Consider the following 25053-nt stretch of genomic DNA (forward strand, 5'->3'; position numbering starts at 1 on the left):
TCAGATTAAAATAATATTAATTTATTAATATTTCGACAATTAATAAGAAAAAAAATTTTAAATAAATATGTTTACCAAACAAGTTCAAATAGTCACAACTATTTGAGCAATTATTTATTTCAAATCGTTATGACCTTTTGTTTTGCCATAAAACAATTGTATTAATTCATATAAACTTATTCAAAATAAAATAATACTAATTTACTAATATTCCCAAAATTAATCAATAAGAGACTTAAAAAATGAATCTATTTACCGTACAAGTTCAAGTAGCTATAACTAATTGAACAATTATCTATTTGAAATCATTATAACCTTTTTTTTTGTCATAAAACAATTGTTTTTGTTCATTCAAGCTTATTTCAAATAAAATAATATAAATTTATTAATATTTCAAAAATTACTAAGTAGAAATTTAAAAAATAAATCTATTTTTTGAACACATTCAAATAGTTATAACTATTTGAACAATTATCTATTTCAAATAGCTATGACCTTTTGTTTTGTCATAAACCAATTGTTTCTGTTCATATAAAATTATTTGAAATAAAATAATACTAATTTACTAATATTCCAAAAATTAATAAATAAAAGATTTAAAATATAAATTTATTTATCGAGCAAGCTCAAATAGTTATGACTGTTTGACAAAACAAAAGTCATGACGATTTGAATTATATAATTGTTCAAATAGTCATAACTATTTAAACTTATTTGGCAAACAAATTCATTTTTTAAGTCATTTACTTATTAGTTGTCAAAATATTAATAAATTTGTATTATTTTAATTGAAACAAGCTTTTATGAATACAAAAAAAATATTTTATAACAAAACAAAAGGTTATAGCGATTTGAATAGGTAACTGTTCAAATAGTCATAATTATTTGAACTTGTTTGATTAACAGATTTAGTTTTTAAATATCTTACTTATTAATTTTTGAAATATTAATAAATTAAAATTATGTTATTCCTAATAAGTTGTATGAACAAAACGATTGTTTTGTGACAGAACAAAAGGTCATAATGATTTGAAATAGACAATTGTTCAAACAATTATAACTATTTGTACCGGTCATGCCAATAGATTCATTTTTTAAATCCATTATTTATTAATTTTTAGAATATTAATAAATTAGCATTACTTTATTCCAAATAGGATTATATCAATAGAAAATTTGTTTTATGATAAAACAAATGGTCATAACAGTTTGAAATAAATAATTGTTCAAATTGTTATAACTAATTGAACTAGTTTTATACAGATTTATTTTTTAAATCTCTTATTAATTATCAAAATATTAATAAATTCATATTATTTTATTATAAATAAACTTATATGAATAAAAACATTTGTTTTATGACAAAACAAAAGGTCATAATGATTTGAAATAGAAAATTGTTCACATAGCCGTTAAATCTCTTAGTTATTAATTTTCATAATATTATTAGATTAGATTACTTTATTTCGAATAAGCTTGTATGAACATAAATAATTATTTTATGGCAAAACAAAAGATTATAACTATTTGAAATATATAATTGTTTAAATAGTGATAATTATTTGAACTGGTTCAATAAGCATATTTATTTTTTAAATCTCATACATATAAATTTTTGAAATATTAATAAATTAGTATTATTTTATTCTGAATTGGCTTGTGTGATGAAGAACAATTGTTTTATGACAAAACAAAAGTTCATAATGGTTTGAAATAGATAATTGTTTAAATGTGTTAGCTTTATAGGTGAGATGATGACCAAGAGGGAGGGTGAATTGGATTTCTCCAAATTCTTCCCAAACAATGATTTCAATTTAGTTGAATGAAAATTAAAACAATAAGCACTTTTGATGAAAATATAATACAAATAATAACAATTAATGAACCTAAAATCAAATATAAGCAACAATAAATTGTAAAGAAATAGGGATAAAGAAATCAAACATAATGATTTATAAAGGTTCAGTCCTTCTCCACAAGGCACCTACGTCCTCTTTTCTTGGTTGTCCACACCAAGGCTTCACTCCACTATTCTTGAATTGAAAATACAACCTATCTTTTTCTTTCTAAGGCTTAAAATAGAAACCTCTACCCTTTGTAGTATTTTACCCAATCTCACTACAAAGCTCTCAAAAGGATACCTCACCTCTTGTTCTCTTCCACCCTTGTACATCAAAGGTAATTTTGCAAACAATAGAACAACTTCTCTAAGGCTAAGTGTTTGCTAAGTTTAAGTACAAGAAAATGATGAATGAACAACAAATAAAAATTGGATACAATAAATACAAAGATATAGACTTTGAAGCTCTAAAACTCTTAAGTTTTTTTTATAGAATGAAAATATAGCTTGTTGGCTCTTGCTCTCTTGATTTATCAATCCTCTTGGTGTGTTGGAGTGCCCAATTTATATAGAAATAGAAGAAGTAGCCATTGGGGAAGCTTGGGAAGTGAAAGTAGCCATTGAATGCATGAAAAAAATAGCCGCTGATGTGATTCCGCCTAGACCCAATTGATCCCTTCCTTAAGGGGATCAATTGGTTCAAGTTTTATGCCATTTCATGCTTAAAAAACACAACCCGATCGATCCCTTCCATGAGGGGATTGATCCTGTCAATGGCTGGGTGGTTATCTCCTATTTTGCACTCTACTCACTAATTTGTTCATATCTTGAGTTATATACATCCAAATCATAAAAAGTTTGACGATTTAGAAACTATACTTAAAGGGCTTTCTAACCATATAAAATTTATCACCTAATTCATTGAGTACGAATTATAGTGAATTTTCAAAGTTACCCTTTATGCAGTTTTTCTGACAATTGCAGAGTGTCTAGTAAAAATTCAAAATCTTTTCTTAGAAAATTTGGATTTTGATTTTGTTTGATCTATTAGAAAGTAAACTCAAAGAGCTTTCCAACCATATAAAATTCAAATATTAAAACTTTGTGAATTAATACAAAAAAATAAAATAAATTCAAAACCAATATTATCAAAATTGTATTAAGTCCAAAATAAATAAATTCACTTTAAAAACAACAATTGGACTTTCATTTAAGCTCAAATAAATAATCTTTAAAGATAGATTTGGTTTGAGAAATATGAAACCAAGAAAGGTTTGTTTAAACTTTGAAAATCATATTATTTATTTAGTACCAAAATATAAAACTTAAGAATATGTACTAAATAAATCTTTTTCAAAATTTTGATCAAGTTTATTTATCTTTAATGTTTTGTCATTTCAAAATAAGGATCAATTCAAGGCTAACAAAATGGCTATAATTATTTAAACTAATTTATTTTTTAAATCTCTAACTTTTCAATTTTTGAAATATTAATAAAGTAATATTATTTTATGTTGGATAAGCTATTATGAACTAAAACAATTGTTTTATGATAAAACCAATGTTCGATAAATAGATTTTTTTTTTAAATTTCTTGCTTATTAATTTTTTGAATGTTAATAAAATAGTATTATTTTATTTCAAATAAGTATATATGAACTAAAACAATTATTTTATGACTAAACAAAAGGTCATAACGATTTGAAAAAGAAAATTGTTCAAATAATTTTAATTATTTAAACTAGTTTTGCAAACATATTTATTTTTTAAATCTCTTGGTTATTAATTTTTAAAATATTATTATTTTAGCAATATTTTACTCCACATAAGCTTGTATAAATAGAAACAATTTTTTTATGACAAAACAAAAATCATAATGATTTGAGATAAATAATTATTTAAATAGTCATAACTATTTGAATTGGTTCAATAAGCAGATTTAGTTTTTAAATCTCTTATTAATTTTTGAAATATCAATAAATTAGTATTATTTTATTTTGAATAATTTTGAATGAATAAAAACAATTTGTAAACAAAATGTCATAATGATTTGAAATAGATAATAGTTCCAATGGACATGATTATTTGAACTTATTCAGTAAATAGATTTATTTTTTAAATTTTTAACTTATTAATTTTTAGAATATTAATAAATTAGTATTATTTTATTTCAAATAAACTTGTATGAATAGAAACATATGCTTTATGACAAACAAGAAATCATAACGATTTGAAATAAATAATTATTTAAATAGTCATAACTATTTTAACTTGCTGGGCAAATAGATTTATTTTTTTAATTTTTTACTTATTAAATTTTGAAATTTTAATAAATTAGTATTATTTTATTCCGAATAAGCTTTTATGAATAGAAACTATTAGTTTATAACAAAACAAAAGGTAATAATGATTTGAAATAGATAAAATCATTATAACCTTTTTGTTTTGTCATAAAATAATTATTTATGTTCAAAGAAGCTTATTCAGAATAAAATAATACTAATCTAATAATATTATGAAAATTAATAACTAAGAGATTTAAAAAATAAATTTGTTTGCTGAACCAATTTAAATAATTAAGGCTATATGAATAATTTTCTATTTCAAATCGTTATGACTTTTTGTTTTGTCGAAAAACAAATATTAAGTTTGTTCGGAATAAAATAATATTAATTTATTAATATTTTGAAAATTAATAAGAGATTTAAAAAAAATATGTTTACCAAACTAGTTCAATTAGTTACAACAATTTGAATAATTATTTATCTCAAATCTTTATGACCATTTGTTTTGTCATAAAACAATTGTTTCTATTGATACAGTATTATTCAAAATAAAGCAATGCTAATTTATTAATATTCTAACAATTAATAAGTAACAGATTTAAAAAAATGAATCCAATGGTTTCACCCATACAAATAGTTATATTAGTTTGAACAGTTATCTATTTCAAGTCGTAATGACCTTTATTTTGTCAGAAAATAATTATTTATGTTCGTACAAGCTGAATCTTCAAAACATTAATAGATTAGTATTATTTTATTCTAAATAATTTTGCATGAATAGAAATAATTGTTTTATGACAAAATAGGAGGTCATAATGATTTGAACTAGATAATTGTTCAAATGGACATGACTATTTGAACTTGTTTGGCAAATATATTAATTTTTAAATCTCCTACCTATTAATTTTCAAAATATTTATAAATCAGTATTATTTTATTATGAATAAACTTATATAAATAGAAACAATTATTTTATAACAAAACAAAATATAATAACTATTTGAAATAAATAATTGTTCAAACAGTGATAACTATTTGAACTTGCTCAGTAAATATATTTATTTTTTAAATCTTTTACTTATTTATTTTTGGAATATTAATAAATTAGTATTATTTTATTTCAAATATGCTTGTATGAATAGAAACAATTGGATTATGACAAAACAAAAGGTCATAATTATTTGAAATAAATAATTATTCAAATTATCATAACTATTTGAATGTGTTCAAAAAATAGATTTCTTTTTTAAATTTTTACTTATTAATTTCTAGCTATTAATAAATTTATATTATTTTATTCAGACTAAGCTTTTATGAATAGAAACAATTATTTTATGATAAAACAAAAGGACATAACAATTTGAAATAGATAATTGTTCAAATAGTCATAACTATTTGAACTTGATCGAAAAATATAATCATTTTTTAAATCTCTTACTCATTAATTTTTAGAATATTAATAAATTAGTATTATTTTATTTTTAATAAGCCTATATAAACTAATACAATTGTTTTATTATGAAACAAAAGGTCATAATGATTTGAAATAGATAATTATTCAAATAGTTATGCCTATTTGAACTTGTTTGATAAACATATTTATTTTTAAAATCTTTTGCTTGTTAATTGTCAAATATTAATAAATTAATATTATTTTAATTCGAATAAGCTTGTATAAAAAAAAACAATTGTTTTATGATAAAACAAAAAGTCATAAGAATTTGAAATAAATAATTGTTCAAATAGTCAGAGCTATTTGAACTTATTCAATAAACAGATTTATTTTTTAAATCTTTTATTTATTAGTCATCTTAATATTAATAAATTTGTATTATTTTAATTGAAATAGGCTTGTATGGATAGAAAAAATAATTTAATGACAAAACAAAAGGTTATAGCGATTTGAAATAGGGAATTATTCAAATAGTCATAACTATTACAACTTTTTCGATAAACAAATTCAATTTTTAACTCACTTATTTATTAATTTTTTGAATATTAATAAATTAGAGTTATGTTATTCCGAATAAACTTATACAAAAGAAGCAATTGTTTTGTGACAAAATAAAAGTTCATAATAATTTGAAATAAATAATGTTTCAAACAGTCATAACAATTTGTATTAGTCAAGGCAACAGATTCAATTTTTAAATCTGTTACTTATTAACTTTTAGAATATTAATAAATTAGCATTACTTTATTCCAAATAAGATTGTTTCAATAGAAACAATTATTTTACGACAAAACAAATTGTCATAACGATTTGAAATAGATAATTATTCAAATACCCTTAACTACTTGAACTGGTTCAACAATATTTTATTCTGAATAAGCTGGTATGAACATCAATAATTGTTTTATGACAAAACAAAAGGTTATAATGATTTGAAATATATAATTGTTCAAATAATTATAACTATTTAAATTGGTTCAGTAAATGGATAATATCCTACTTAGTAATTTTTGAAATATTAATGAATTAGTATTATTTTATTCCAAATAGGCTTGTTTGATGACAAAACAAAAGTTCATAATGATTTGAATTAGACAATTGTTCAAACAGCCATAACTATTTGAGTTGATTCAATAAACTAATTTATTTTTTAAATCTCCAACTTCTCAATTTTTAAAATATTAATAAAGTATTATTATTTAATTTTGGATAAGCTTTTATGAATTGAATAATTGTTTTATGATAAGCAAAAGGCCATAACAATTTTAAATAGATAATTGTTCAAATAGTCATAACTATTTGAACTTGTTTGGTAGCAAATTTTTTTTTAATTCCTTGCTTATTAATTTTTTGGATGTTAATAAAATAGTATTATTTTATTTCGAATAAGCATGTATGAATTGAAATAATTATTTTATAACTAAAAAAAGAGTCATAACAATTTGAAATAGATAATTATTCTAATAGTCTTAACTATTTAAACTAGTTCGTCAAACACATTTATTTTTAAATCTCTTATTTATTAATTTTTAGAATATTATTAGTTTAGCAATATTTACTCCAAATAAGTTTGTATGAATAGAAACAATTGTTTAATGATAAAACAAAGCTCATACCAATTTGAGATAGATAATTGTTCAAATAATTATAACTATTTGAACCGGTCTAGTAAATAGATTTAGTTTTTAAGCTTATTAATTTTTGAAATATTAATAAATTAGTATTATTTTATTCTAAATAATTTTGTATGAATAGAAACAATTGTTTTACGATAAAACAAAATGTCATAATGATTTAAAATTGGTAATAGTTCAAATGGGCATGATTATTTGAACTTGTTTGGTAAACAGATTTATTTTTTAAACTTCCAACTAATTTTTTGAATATTAATAAATTAGTATTATTTTATTTCAAATAAACTTGTATGAATAGAAATATTTATTTTATGAAAAAACAAAAGATCATAACAATTTGAAATAAATAATTATTTAAATAGTCATAACTATTTGGACTCACTCGGTAAATAGATTTATTTTTAAAATCTTTTACTTATTAATTTTTGGAATTTTAATAAATTAATATTATTTTATTTTGAGTAAGCTTTTATGAATAAAAACAATTGGTTTATGACAAACTAAAAGGTCATAATGATTTGAAATAGATAATTGTTCAATAGTCAGAATTATTTGAATGTGTTCAAAAAATAGATTTATTTTTAAATTTTTGCTTATTAATTGTTGGATTATTAGTCAATTTATATTATTTTATTCGGAATAAGCTTGTATGAATAGGAACAATTGTTTTATAACAAAAAAAAGGTCATAACGATTTAAAATAGATAATTGTTCAAATAGTTATAACTATTTGAACTTGTTCGATAAATAGATTCATTTTTTAAATCTCTTACTCATTAATTTTTGGAATATTAATAAATTAGAATTATATTATTCTGAATAAGTTTGTACGAACAGCAACAATTGTTTTGTGACAAAACAAAAGGTCATAATGATTTGAAATAGATAATTGTTCAAACAGCCATAATTATTTGCATTGGTCAGGCCAACAAATACATTTCCTAAATCCTTTACTTATTAATTTTCAAAATATTAATAAATTAGCATTACTTTATTTCGAATAAGACTATATGAATAGAAACAATTGTTTTATGACAAAACAAATGCTCATAATGATTTAAAATAAATAATTATTCAAATAGTTATAACCAATTGAACTGGTTTGATAAACAAATTTATCTTTTAAATCTCTTATTAATTTTTAAAATATTATAAATTAATATTATTTGATTCCAAACAAACTTATATGAACAAAAACATTTGTTTTATGAGTAAACAAAAGGTAATAATTTTTTGAAATAAATAATTATTCAAATAATCATAATTATTTGAACTGGTTGGACAAACATAATTATTTTTTAAATCTCTTACTGAATAATTTTTGAAATATTAGTAAATTTGTTTTGTTTTATTTTGAATAGGTTAGTAAGCACTGAAAATTTGTTTTACGACAAACTAAAAGGCCATAACAATTTGCAATAGATAATTATTCATACATCCTTAACTATTTGAAGTGGTTTGGCAAAAAATTTTATTTTTTAAATCTCTTATTAATTGTCAGAATCTTATTAGATTAGTGTTATTTTATTTCAAATAAGCCTGTGTGAAAAAAATAATTATTTTATGACAAAACAAAAGGTTATAATGATTTGAAATATATAATTGTTCAAATAGTTATAATTATTTAAACTGGTTCAGTAAATAATTTTTTTTAAATCTCTAACTTTTAAAATTTTGAAATATTAAAAAATTAGTTTTATTTTATTACAAATAAACTTGGATGAGATGAAATAATTTCTTTATGACAAAACAAAAGGTAATGACAATTTAAAATAGATAATTCTTCATATAGTTTTAGTTGTTTTAACTGGTTCGGTAAACTGATTTATGTTTTAAATCTTTTAGTTATGATTTTTAGAATATTTTTAATTTTGTATTACTTTATTTCGAATAAACTTATATGAATGAAAATAATTATTTTATGACAAAACAAAATATTGTAATAATTTGAAATAGATAATTGTTCAAATAGTCATAACTATTTGAATTGGTTTAGTAAACATATTTATTTTTTGAATCTTATACTAATTCTTAAAATATTAATAAATTAGTGTTATTTTATATAAAATAAGCTTGTTTGTTCAAAACAATTGTTTTATGACAAAACGAAAGGTAATAACGATTTGAAATAGATAATTATTCAAATAGTTATAATTATTTGAAGTGATTCGATAAACTGTTTTATTTTTAAAATCTTTTACTTATTGATCTTTAAAATATTAATAAAGTAATATTATTTTATTTTGGATAAAGTTTTATGAACTGAAACAATTGTTTTATGATAAAACAAAAGTTCTTAATGATTTTAAATAGATAATTGTTCAAATAGTCATAACTATTTGAACCTGTTCGGTAAATCGATTTATTTTTTAAATCTCTTACATGTTAATTTTTCAAAAGTTAATAAATTAGTATTATTTTCTTCCAAATAAGCTTGTTTGAATTGAAACAATTATTTTATGACTAAACAAAAGGTTAGAACGATTTGAAATAGATAATTATTCTAATAGTGTTAACTATTTGAATTGATTTGGTAAACACATTTATTTTTTAAATCCCTTACTTATTAATTTTAAAAATAATATTAAATTAGTATTATTTTTATCCGAATCCAAAACAATTATTTTATGACAAAACAAAGATCATAATCATGTGAGATTGATATTTATTTAAATAGTCATAACTATTTGAACTGGTTTAAAAAATAGCTTTAGTTTTTAAATCTCTTGCTTAATAATTTTTTAAATATTAATAAATTACTATTGTTTTATTTCGAATAAGTTTTTATAAACTGAAACAATTGTTTTATGATAAAACAAAAAGTCATAGCGATTTTAAATAGATAATTGTTTAAATAGTTATATTTATTTCAACTTGTTCAGTAAACATATTTAATTTTCAAAATTTTTTGCTTATTAATTTTTTGAAAGTTAATAAGTTAGTGTTATTTTATTCCAAATAAGCTTGTATGAACTAAAATAATTATTTTATGACTAAATGAAAGATCAAAATGATTTGAAATAGATAACTATTCTTATAGTCCTAACTATTTGAACTGGTTCGACAAACATATTTAATTCTAAATCTCTTACTTATTAATTTTTGGAATATTATTAAATTAATATTATTTTAATCCAAATATGCTTGTATGAAAAGAAACAATTGTTTTATGACAAAATAAAGATCATAATGATTTGAGATGGATAATTGTTCAAATAGTCATAACTATTTGAACATGTTCGGTAAACATATTTATTTTTTCAAATTTCTTGCTTATGAATTTTTCAAAAGTTAATAAATTAGTATTATTTTCTTCCAAATAAGCTTGTATGAATTGAAACAATTATTTTATAACTAAATAAAAGGTTAGAACGAGTTGAAATAGATAATTATTCTAATAGCCTTAACTATTCAAACTAATTCAGTAAACACATTTATTTTTTAAATATTTTACTTATTAATTTTTGAAATATTATTAAATTAGTATTATTTTTATCCTAATCAACTTATATGATCAAAAACAATTACTTTATGACAAACCAATTATCATAATGATTTAAGATTGATATTTGTTTAAATAGTCATAACTATTTGAACTGGTTAAAAAATAGCTTTAGTTTTTAAATTTCTTACTTAATAATTTTTAAAATATTAATAAAATATTATTATTTTATTTCAAGTAAGTTTTTATGAACTGAAACAATTGTTTTATTACAAAACAAAAGGTTTTAACAATTTTAAATAGATAATTGTTCAAATAGTCTTATCTATTTGAACTTATTCAGTAAACAGATTTAATTTTTTAAATTTCTTGGTTACTAACTTTTCAAAAGTTAATAAATTAGTAATATTTTATTCTGAATAAACTTATATAAACTGAAATAATTGTTTTATGACTAAACAAAAGTTCAAAACGATTTGAAATAGATAATTATTCTAATAGTCCTAACTATTTGAATTGGTTTAGCAAATGTATTTGTTTTTTAAATCTCTTATTTATTAAGTTTTGGAATATTATTAAATCAGTATTATTTTAATCCGAAATGCTTGTATGAAAAGAAACAATTGTTTTATGACAAAATAAAGTTCACAACAATTTGAGATAGATAATTGTTCAAATAATCATAACTATTTTAATTGGTTAAATAAACAGATTTAGTTTTTAAATCTCTTATAAATTTTCAAAATATCAATAAATCAGTATTATTTTATTTTCAATAATTTTGTATGAACATAAACAACTTTTTTATGACAAAACAAAAGGTCATAACAATTTGAAATAGATAATTGTTTAAGTGGACATGACTATGTCAACTTGCTTGGTAAACAAATTTATTTTTTAAATCTCCTACCTATTAAATTGCAGAATATGTATGAATAGAAATACTTTTTCTATGACAAAACAAAAGTTCATAACAATTTAAAATAGATAACTGTTCAAGTGCATGTGACTATTTGAATTTGTTCGGTAAACAAATTTATTTTTTTAAATCTCCTACCTATTAAATTGCAAAATATTAATAAATTAGTATAATTTTATTTAGAATAAACTTGTTTGAATAGAAATAATTATTTTATGATAAAACAAAATAGCATAACTATTTGAAAAAAATAATTGTTCAAATAGTCATAACTATTTTAACTTGCTCAGTAAACATATTTATTTTTTAAAATATTTAACTTATTAATTTTGGAATATTAATAAATTAGTATTATTTTATTTTGAATAAGCTTGTATGAATAGAAACAATTGGTTTATGACAAAACAAAAGGTCATAACTATTTGAAATAGATAATTGTTCAAATAAATAAATAGTCATAATTATTTGAATAGGTTCAAAAATAGATTTATTTTTTTTATATTGACTTATTAATTTTTGGAATATTGAAAAATTTAATTATTTTATTTGGAATAAGCTTGTATGAATAGAAACAATTGTTTATGACAAAATAAAAGGTCATAATGGTTTGAAATATATAATTGTTCAAATAATCATAACTAATTGAACTTGTTCAGTAAGTAGATTCATTTTCTTAAATCTCTTACTCATTAAATTTTAGAATATTAATAAATTAGTTTTATTTTATTTAGAATAAGCCTATATAAACTGATACAATTATTTCATAATGAAACAAAAGGTCATAACAATTTGAAATAGATAATTATTTAAATAGTTATGATTATTTGAACTTGTTCGATAAACAAATCTATTTTAAAATCTTTTACTTATTAATTGGCAAAATATTAATAAATTCATATTATTTTAATCCAAATAAGTTTGTGTGAAGAAAAACAATTGTTTTCTGATAAAACAAAAGGTCATAACAATTTGAAATAAATAATTTTTTAAATAGTCATAACTATTTGAACTTATTAGGTAAAAAGATTTATTGTTTAAATATTTTACTTATTAATTTTATTTGAAATAAGCTTGCATGAATAGAAAAAATTTGTTTTATGACAAAATAAAAGGGTGATAGCAATTTGAAATAGATAATTGTTCAAATAGTCATAACTATTTGAACTTGTTCAATAAATAAATTAATTTTTTAAATCTCTTAGTTATTAATTTTTGAAATATTAATAAATTAGAATTATATTATTTCGAATATGCTTGTACAAACAGAAACAATTATTTTTGTGATAAAACAAAAGGTCATAATGATTTAAAATAGATAATTATTTAAACAATCATAACTACACTGGTCAGGCCAATAGATTTGTTTTTTAAATCTGTTACTTATTAACTTTTAGAATATTCATAAATTAGCATTATTTTATTCTGAATAAGACTATATGCATAGAAACAATTATTTTATGACAAAACAAATGGTCATAATGATTTGAAATAAATAATTGTTCAAATAGTTATAACTAATTGAACTGGTTTAGTAATAGATTTTATTTTTTAAATCTTTTACTTTTTAATTTTCAAAATACTAATAAATTAATGTTGTTTTATTTCAAACAAACTTATATGAAAAAAAAAAACGTTTGTTTTATGAATGAACAAAAACATTTGTTTTATGTCATAACGATCTGAAATAAATAATTGTTCAAATAGATATAATTATTTGAACTAGCTTGGCAAACAGAATTATTTTTTAAATCTCTTACTTATTAATTTTTGAAATATTAATAAATTTGTTTTATTTTATTCTAAATAAGTTACTAAGAACTGAAAAATTGTTCTACGGCAAAATAAAAGGTCATAACAATTTGAAATAAAGAATTGTTCATATAACCTTAACTATTTGAACTGGCTTGGCAAACAAATTTTATTTTTTAAATCTCTTAGTTATTAATTTTTAGAATATTATTACATTAGTATTATTTTATTTTGAATAAACTTGTGTGAATAGAAATAATTGTTTTATGACATAACAAAAGTTTATAATAATTTGAAATATATAATTGTTCAAATAGTCATAACTATTTGAAATGGTTTAGTAAATAGATTTATTTTTAAAAGCTTTTACATATTAATTTTTGAAATATTAGTAAATTAGTATTATTTTATTTTGAATAAGCTTGAATGATTAAAAACATTTGTTATATGACCAAACAAAAGGTAATAATGATTTGAAATAGATAATTGTTGAAATGGCCCTAATTATTTGAAATTCGATAAACAGATTCATTTTTTAAATCACATACTTATTAATTTTTGAAATATTAATAAATTTGTATTATTTTATTTCAAATAAGCTTATATGAACTGAAACGATTGTTTTATGACAAAACAAAAGGTCAAAATGATTTGAAATAGATAATTGTTCATATAATTTAAATGTTTGAACTACTTTGGCAAACAGATTTATTTATTTAAATCTCTTTGTTATTAATTTTTGAAATATTATTAAATTAATATTATTTTATTTCGAATAAGCATATGTGAACTGAAACAATTATTTTATAGTAGAACAAAAGATTATGAGGATTTGAAATAGGTAATTATTCAAATAGAAATTGGTTCGGTAAACAGATTTATTTTTTAAATCTCCTACTTATTAATTTTTTAAATATTAATAAATTAGTATTATTTTATTTCAAATAAGTTTATATGATGAAAAACAATTGTTTTATGACAAAACAAAAGTTCATAATGATTTGAAATAGATAATTGTTGAAATGGCCAAAATTATTTGAACTGATTCGGTAAACAAATTCACTTTTTAAATAAGTTACTTATTAATTTTAGGAATATTATAAATTATTATTATTATTATTATTATTATTTTATTTCAAATAAGCTTGTAAGAACTAAAACAATTGTTTTAAGACAAAACAAAAGGTCATTACAATTTGAAATAGATAATTGTTCAAATGACCAAAATTATTTTAACTGATTTAGTAAACAAATTTATATTTTAATTCTCTTATTAATTTTAGAAATATTAATAGATTAGTATTATTTTATTTCATATAAGCTTGTATTAACTAAAACGATTATTTTATGGCAAAACAAAAGGTCATAATGATTTTAATAAGTAATTGTTCAAATAGTCATAACTATTTGAGTTTATTTGGTAAACATATTTATTTTTTCAAATCTCTTACTTATTAATTTTTTGAATGTTAATATATTAGGATTATTTTATTTCGAATAAGCTTGTATGATATGAAACAAATATTTTATGACTAAAACAAGGTCAAACAATTTCAAATAAATAATTATTCTAATAGTTTTAACTATTCGAAAACACATTTATTTTTTAAATCTCTTATTAATTTTTGAAATACTAATAAATTAGTATTATTCTATTTTGAATAAGCTTGTCTAATAAAAAACAATTGGTTTATAACAAAATAAAAGGTTAGAATGATTTGAAATAGATAATTGTTCAAATGACCATAATTATTTTTACTAATTCAGTAAACAATTTTATTTTTTAAATCTCTTATTAATTTTAGAATATTAATAAATTAATATTATTTTATTTGTTTAAGCATGTACTAATTGAAACAATTGTTTTATGACAAAACAAAAGGTCATAATGATTTCAAATAGATAATTGTTCAAATAGTAATGATTATTTGAACTTATTCAATAAATAGATTTTATTTTTTTAAATCTCTTTCTTATTAATTTTTAAATTTTAATAAATTAGTATTAATTTATTCCAAATAAACTTGTATGAACTAAAACAATTGTTTTATGACTAAACAAAAGGTCAAAATGATTTGAAATAGATAATTGTTCTAATAGTCTTAACCTATGAACTGGTTTGATAAATAAATATATTTTTTAAATCTCTTACTTATTAATTTTTGAAATATTATTAAATTTGTATTATTTTAAACCAAATAAGCTTGTACGAAAAAAAATTTTGTTTTATGATAAAAAAAGGTCATAAAGATTTGAAATTGATAATTGTTCATATAGTCTTAATTATTTGAACTGGTTCAGTAACTAGATTAATTTTTTAATTTTCTTGGTTATTAAGTTTCAAAATATTATTAAATTAGTAATATTTCATTATGAATAAAATAGTATGAATAGAACCAATTGTTTGATGACAAAACAAATGGTTATAAAGATTTAAAATAGATAATTATTACAAATAGTCAAAACTATTTGAAATGGTTTGGTAAATAGATTTACTTTTTAAATCTCTTATTGATTAATTTTCTAAATATTAATAAATTAGTATTATTTTATTTCAAACAAACTTATATGAATAAAAACAATTGTTTTATGACAAAACAAAAAGTGATAATGATTTGAAATAGGTAATTGTTTAAATAGTTATAATTATTTGAACTGGTTTGGTAAATAGAATTATTTTTTAAATCTTTTAGTTATAAAATTTTGAAATATTAACAAATTAGTTTTATTTTATTCCAAGTAAACTTATATGAGCTGAAATAATTGTCTTAAAACAAAATAAAAAGGTCATAATGATATGAAATAGATAATTATTCATATAGTTTTAACTGTTGGAACTAGTTCAACAAACAAATTTATGTTTTAAAGCTCTTAGTTATGAATTTTCAAAATATTATTACATTAGTATTATTTTATTTTGAATAAACTTGTGTGAACAAAAATAATTATTTTACGCAAAACAAAAGGTTATAAAAATTTGAAATAGATAATTGTTCAAATAGTCATAATTATTTAAACTAGTTCGGTAAATAGATTTAATTTTTAAATCAATTACTAATTCATGAAATATTAATAAATTGGTATTATTTTATTTTAAATAAGTTTGTATGTTGAAAAGCAATTTTTTATGACAAAACGAAAAGTATTAACAATTTTGTTCAAATGGCTATAATTATTTGAACTGATTTGGTAAACTAATTTATTTTGTTAAATTTCTTACTTACTAATTTTTGAAATATTAAAAAAAGTAGTATTATTTTATTTTGGATAAGCTTTTATAAACTAAAACAATTGTTTTATGATAAAACAAAAGTTCATAATAATTTCAAATAAAATTGTTCAAATAATCATAACTATTTGAACTTGTTCAGTAAACAAATTTATTTTTTCAAATCTTTTGCTTATTAATTGTTTGAATGTTAATAAATTAATGTTTATTCCGAATAAGCTTTTATGAACTAAAACAATAGTTTTACGACTAAACAAAAAGTTAAAAGAACTTGAAATAGATAATTATTCTAATAGCCTTAACCATTTCAACTGATTTGGCAAACATATTTATTTTTTAAATCTCTTACTTATTGATTTTTGAATTATTATTAAATTAGTATTATTTTTATTTGAATAAGCTTATATGGTTAGAAACAAATTTTTTTTTACAAAACAAAGATCATAAAATTTGAGATTGATATTTGTTCAAATGGTCATAACTAATTAAACTAGTTCGGAATATAGGTTTAGTTTTTAAATCTCTTACTTAATAATTTTTGAAATATTAATAAAGTAGTTTTATTTTAGTTTGGACAAATTTTTATAAACTGAAACAATTGTTTTATGGCAAAAGAAAAAGGTCATAATGATTTTAAATAGATAATTATTCAAATAGTCATATCTATTTAAGCTTGTTCGATAAAAATATTTATTTTTTTTAAATCTCTCACTTATTAATTTTTTGAATTTTAATAAATTAATATTATTTTATTCCGAATAAGATTGTATGAACTGAAATAATTATTTTATGACTAAACAAAAGGTCATAATGATTTGAAATAGATAATTGTTCTAATAGTTTTAACTATTTGAACTGGTTGAGCAAAACACATTTATTTTTTATTATTAAATTAGTATTATCTTAATCTGAATAAGCTTATATGAAAAAAAAACAATTGTTCTATAACAAAATAAAGATCATAATGAATTGAGATATATAATTATTCAAAAAGTCATAACTATTTGAGCTAGTTTGATAAACAGATTTAGTTTTTAATAATCTTATTAATTTTCAAAATCTTAATGAATCAATATTATTTTATTGTAAATAATTCTGTATAAATAGAAACAATTGTTTTACTATAAAATAAAAGGTCATAATGATTTGAAATAGATAATTATTCAAATGAACATGACTATTTAAACTTATTTGGTAAACAGATTTATTTTTTAAATCTCCTACCTATTAATTTCTAGAATATTAATAAATTAGTATTATTTTATTCTGAATAAACTTGTACGAATAGAAAAAATTATTTTACGACAAAATAAAAGATCATAACTATTTGAAATAAATAACTGTTCAAACAGTCATAACTATTTGAGCTTGTTCAGTAAGCCTATATGAATTGATACAATTGTTTTATGATGAAACAAAAGGTCATAACGATTTGAAATAAATAATTACTAAAGTAGTTATGACAATTAGAACTTGTTCGGTAAACACATTTATATTTAAAATCTTTTACTCATTAATTATCAAAATATTAATAAATTAATATTATTTTAATCTGAATAAGCTTGTGTGAACAAAAACAATTATTTTATGAAAAAAAAAAGTCATAACGATTTGAAAAAAATAATTGTTCAAAAGTCATAACTACTTGAACTTATTTGATAAACAGATTTATTTTTTAAATCTTTTAATAATTAGTTGTCTAAATATTAATAAATTTATATTATTTTAATTGAAATAAGCTTGTATGAATAGAAAAAATTATTTTATGACAAAACAAAAGGTTATAGTGATTTGAAATAGATAATTATTCAAAGAGTAGTAACTATTCAACTTGATCGATAAACAGATTCAGTTTTTAAATCTCTTTCTTATTAATTTTTGAAATATTAATAAATTAGATTTATGTTATTTCAAGTCAGCTTGTACGAATAGAAACAATTATTTTCTAATAAAATAAAAGGTTATAACACTTTAAAATAGATATTGTTCAAACAGTTATAACTATTTGTATTGGTCAGTCCAATAGATTCATTTTTTAAATCCGTTACTGATTAATTTTTAGGATATTAACAAATTAACATTACTTTATTTTGAATAAGACTGTATCAATAGAAACAATTGTTTTATGACAAAACAAATTATTATAATAATTTAAAATAAATAATTGTTCAAATTATTATAACTATTTGAACTGGTTTGGTAAATGGACTTACTTTTTAAATCTCTTATTAATTTTCAAAATATTAATAAATTAATATTATTTTATTTCGAACAAACTTATATGAACGAAAACATTTGTTTTACGACAAAACAAAAGTTCATAATGGTTTGAAATATATAAATATCCATATAGCCTTAACTATTTGTATTGGTTCAGCAAAAAAATTTATTTTTTAAATCTCTTGGTTATTAATTTTTATAATATTATTAAATTAGTAATATTGTATTCCAAATAAGCTTGTATGAATGTAAATAATTGTTTTATGACAAAACAAAATGTTATAACGATTTGAAATATATAATTGTTCAAATAGTCATAACTATTTGAACTGATTCGATAAGCATATTTCCTTTTTAAATCTCCTACTTATTAATTTTTTAAATAGTAATAAATTATTATTATTTTATTCGAAACAAGCTTGTATGATGAAAACATTTGTTTTATGATAAAACAAAAGATCATAAATATTTGAAATAGATAATTATTCAAATGTTGAAATTATTTGAACTGATTTGATAAACTAATTTATTTTTTAAATCTTCAACTTCTTAATTTTTGAAATATTAATAAACTAATATTATTTTATTTTGGATAAGCTTTTATGAACTAAAACAATTGTTTTATGATAAAACAAAGGGTCATAACGATTTTAAATAGATAATTGTTCAAATAGTCATAACCATTTGAACTTATTCAGTAAACAAATTTATTTTTTTAAACTTCCTGCTTATTAATTTTCTAAATGTTAATAAAAGAGTATTATTTATTTTGAATAAGCATGTATGAACTGAAACAATTATTTTATGACTAAACAAAAGGTCAGAATAATTTGAAATAGATACTTGTTCTAATAGTCTTAACTATTTGAACTAGTTTAATAAACACATTGATTTTTTAAATCGCTTAATTATTAATTTTTAAAATATTATTAGTTTAGCAATATTTTACTCTGAATAAGCTTGTATGAATAGAAATAATTGTTTTATGACAAAATGAAGATCATAGTGATTAGAGATAGATAGTTGATCAAATAGTCATAACTAATTGAAATAATTTTGTAAACAAATTTAGTTTTTAAATCTCTTTTTAATTTTTGAAATATTAATAAATTAGTGTTATTTTATTTTGAATAATTTTGCTTGAATTAAAACAATTGTTTTACGATAAAATAAAAATGTCATAACGATTTGAAGTAGATAATAGATTAATTGGACATGATTGTTTAAATTTATTTGATAAACAGATTTATATTTTAAATCTCCAAATTATTAATTTTTAGAATATTAATAAATTAGTATTATTTTATTTCAAATAAACTTGTATGAATAAAAACAATTATTTTATGACAAAACAAAAGATTATAACAATTTGAAATAAATAATTATTTAAATAGTCATAACTATTTTAACTTGCTTGGTAAACAAATTTATTTTTTAAATCTTTTACTTATTAATTTTTGAAATTTTAATGAATTAGTATTATTTTATTTCGATTAAGCTTTTATGAATAAAAACAATGGGTTTATGACAAAACAAAAGGTCATAATGATTTGAAATACATAATTGTTCAAATAGTCATAACTATTTGAATGTGTTCAGAAAACAAATTTATTTTTAAAATTTTTACTTATTAATTTTTGGAATATTAATAAATTTAAATTATTTTATTCAAAATAAGCTTGATTGAACAAAATCAATTGTTTTATGTCAAAACAAAAGGTCATAATGTTTTGAAATAAATAATTGTTTAGCTAGTCATAACTATTTGAACTTATTCAGTAAATAGATTCATTTTTTATTTCTCTTACTCATTAATTTTTAGAATATTAATAAATTAGTATTATTTTAGTTTAAAAAAACTTATAAGAACTAAAACAATTGTTTTATTACAAAAGAAAAAGGTCATTGTGATTTGAAATAGATAATTATTCAAATAGTCATGACTATTTGAACTTGTTTAGTAAACATATTTATTTTTTAAAATCTTTTACTTTTTAATTGTCAAAATATTAATAAATTAGTATTATTCTAATCTGAATAAACTTGTATGAATAGAAACAATTCTTTTATTACAAAACAAAAAGTCATAACAAGTTGAAATAAATAATTGCACAAAATAGTCCTAACGATTTGAACTTATTCAATAAACATATTTATTTTTTAAATCTTTTACTTATAAATTTTCTTAATATTAATAAATTTGTATTATTTTATTTGAAATGAGCTTGTATGAATAGAAAAAAAATTCTTTTATAGCAAAACAAAAGGTTATAGCGATTTCAAATATATAATTGTTCAAACAGTCATAATTATTTAAACTTGCTCAGTAAATGATTCATTTTTTAAATCTCATTATTATTAATTTTTGGACTATTAATAAATTAGTATTATTTTATTCCCAATAAGCTTATATGAACTGAAATAATTCTTTTATGATAAAACAAAAGGTCATAACAATTTGAAATAAATAATTATTTAAATAATCATGATTATTTGATCTAGTTTGGTAAACATATTTATTTTTTAAAATTTTTACTTATTAATTGTTGAAATATTAATAAATTAGTATTGTTTTAGTCTAAAAAAGCTTGTATGAACATAAACAATTGTTTTATAACAAAATAAAAAGTCATAATGATTTGAAATAAATAATTGCTCATATAGTCATAACTATTTAAACTAGTTTGATAAATACATTTATTTTTTAAATCTCTTATTAATATTAGTAATATGAATAGATTAGTATTACTTTTTTTCGAACAAACTTATATGAACAAAAACATTTATTTTATGATAAAACAAATAGTCATAATGATTTGAAATAGACAATTGTTCAAATAGTCATAATTATGTTTGATTGGTTAGGTAAATAGAATTATTTTTTAAATCTCTTACATATTAATTTTTGAAATATTAGTAAATTCGTTTTATGTTATTCCAAATAAGCTAGCATAAATTAAAAAAAACTTATTTTATGACAAAACAAAAGGTCATAATGATTTGAAATAGATAATTGTTCATATAGTTTTAAATATTTGAACTGGTTCGATAGACAAATTTATTTTTTAATTCTTTTAGTTATTAATTATTGGAATATTATTGTATTAGTATTATTTTATTCCAAATAAGCTTATATGAACAAAAATAATTGTTTTATGACAGTACAAAAGGTTATAAGGATTTAAAGTTTACAATTGTTCAAATAATCATAGCTATTTGAACTAATTCGGTAAATAGATTTATTTTTTAGATCTTTTACATATTAATTTTTGAAAGATTAATTAGTATTATTTTATTTTGAATAAGCTTGAATGTTCAAATAAAATTGTTATATGACCAAACAAAAGGTAATAACTATTTGAAATAGTTAATTATTGGCATGGCCATAATTATTTAAACTTATTAGGTAAACAGATTTATTTTTTAAATCACTTACTTTTTACTTTTTGAAATATTAAAAAATTATTATTATTTTATTTTGAATAAGTTTGTATGAATTAAACAATTTTTTTATGACAAAATAAAAAGTCATAACAATTTGAAATAGATAATTGGTCATACAGTTTTAATTGTTTCAACTGCTTCAGCAAACAGATTAATTTTTTAAATCTCTTAGTTTTTAATTTTTAGAATATTATTAAATTAGTTTTATTTTATTTTGAATAAGTTTATATGAACTAAAACAATTATTTTATACCAGAACAAAAAGCTATAACAATTTGAAATTGATAATTGTTCAAATAAGAACTGGTTTGGTAAATAAATTTATTTTTTAAATCTCTTATTTATTAATTTTTGAAATATTAATAAATTAATATTATTTTATTTTGAATAGGCTTGTATGATGGAAAACAATTCTTTTATAACAAAACAAAATTTGTAATGAATTGAAATAGATAATTGTTCAAATGGCCAAAATTATTTGAACCAATTCGATACATTGACATATTATTTAAATCTCTAACTTATCAATTTTTGAGATATTAATAAAGTAATATTATTTTATTTCAGATAAGCTTTTATGAATTGAAACAATTGTTTTATGATAAAAGAAAAGGTCATATTTATTTTAAATAGGTAATTGTTCAAATAGCCATAACTATTTGAACTTGTTAGGCAAATAGATTTATTTTTTGAAATTTGTAGTTTATTAATTTTTTGAATGTCAATAAACTAGTATTATTTTATTTTGAATAAGCATGTATGAATTGAAAAAAATTATTTTATGACTAAATAAAAGGTCAGAACAATTTGAAATAGATAATTATTCTAATAGTCTTAATTATTTGAACTAGTTCGGCAAACACATTTATTTTTTAAATCTCTTACTTATTAATTTTTAGAATACTATCAAATTAGCAATATTTTACTCTGAATAAACTTTCATGAATATAAACAATTGTTTTATGACAAAACAAAGATTATAACGATTTGAGATAGATAATTGTTCAAATAATTATAACTATTAGAACTGGCTCGATAAACAAATTTAGTTTTTAAATCTCTTATCAATTTTCAAAATATTAATAAATTGGTATTATTTTATTTTGAATAAATTGTATGAATAGAAACAATTGTTTTACAACAAAATATAATGTCATAACGATTTGAAATAGATAATAGCTCAAATGGATATGACTATTTGAGCTTGTTTGGTGAACAAATTTATTTTTTAAATCTTCAACTTATAAATTTTTAGAATATTAATAAATTAGTATTATTTTATTTTGGAATAAACTTATATGAATAGAAACAATTGTTTTATGACAAAATAAAAGATCATAGTGATTAGGAATAAATAATTGTTCAAATTGTCATAAATAGTTGAACTCGTTTAGTAAAGATATTTATTTTGTTAAATCTTTTACTTACTAATTTTTGGAATTTTAATAAATTAGTATTATTTTATTCTAAATAAGTTTTTATGAATAGAAAAAATTGGTTTATGATAAAACAAAAGGTCATAATGATTTGAAATAGATAATTGTTAGAATAGTCATAACTATTTGAATGTGTTTAGAAAACATATTTACTTTTAAAATTTTTACTTATTAATTTTTCAAAATACTAATAAATTTATATTATTTTATTCAAAATAAGCTTGCATGAATAGAACCAATTTTTTTATGGCAAAACAAAATGTCATAATGTTTTGAAATAGATGGCAAAACAAAATATCATAATGTTTTGAAATAGATAACTGTTTAGATAGTCATAACTATTTGAACATGTTCAGTAAACATATTCATCTTTTATTCTCTTGCTCATTAATTTTTGGAATATTAATAAATTAGTATTATTTTATTTCAAATAAACTTATATGAACTGAAACAATTGTTTTATTACAAAACAAAAGGTCACAATGATTTAAAATAGATAATTATTCAAATAGTTAGGACTATTTGAACTTGTGCAAAAAAACATATTTGTTTCTTAAATCTTTTACTTATTAATTGTCAAAATATTAATAAATTAACGTTATTGTAATTTGAATAACCTTGTATTAACAAAAACAATTGTTTTATGACAAAACAAGAAGTCATAAGAATTTGAAGCAAATAATTGTTTAAATAGTCATAAAATTTGAACTTGTTGGGTAAACAAATTTATTTTTTAAATGTTTTACTAATTAATTTTCTTTATATTAATAAATTTGTATTATTTTATTCAAAATAAGCTTGTATCAACAGAAAAAATCATTTTATGACAAAACAAAAGGTTATAGCAATTTCAAAAAGATAATTGTTGAAATAGTCATAATTATTCAAACTTGTTCGACAAACAGATTCATTTTTTAAACTCTTAATTATTAATTTTTGTAATATTAATAACTTAGTATTATTTTATTTCAAATAAGCTTATATGAACTGAAATAATTTTTTATGACAAAACAAAAGGTCATAATGATTTGAAATAAATAATTATTCAAATAGTCATGACTATTTGATCTAGTTTAGTAAACATATTTATTTTTTACTTTTTCTACTTATTAATTGGTGAAATATTAATAAATTAGTATTATTTTAATTCGGATAGGCTTGTATGAATGGAAACAACTATTTTATAACAAAACAAAAAGTCATAACGATTTGAAATAAATAACTGCTCAAATAGTCATAACTATTTGAACTCATTTGATAAATAGATTTATTTTTTAAATCTCTTATTAATTTTTGAATATTAATATATTAGTATTACTTTATTCCAAACAAACTTATATAAACAAAAAAATTTGTTTTATGACAAGACAAAAGGTCATAACGATTTGAAATAGATAATCAT

This window comes from Durio zibethinus, chromosome 10 (genome assembly GCF_047325235.1).
Source record: "Durio zibethinus cultivar Kanyao isolate XHJ-2024 chromosome 10, ASM4732523v1, whole genome shotgun sequence".
NCBI lineage: Eukaryota > Viridiplantae > Streptophyta > Magnoliopsida > Malvales > Malvaceae > Durio > Durio zibethinus.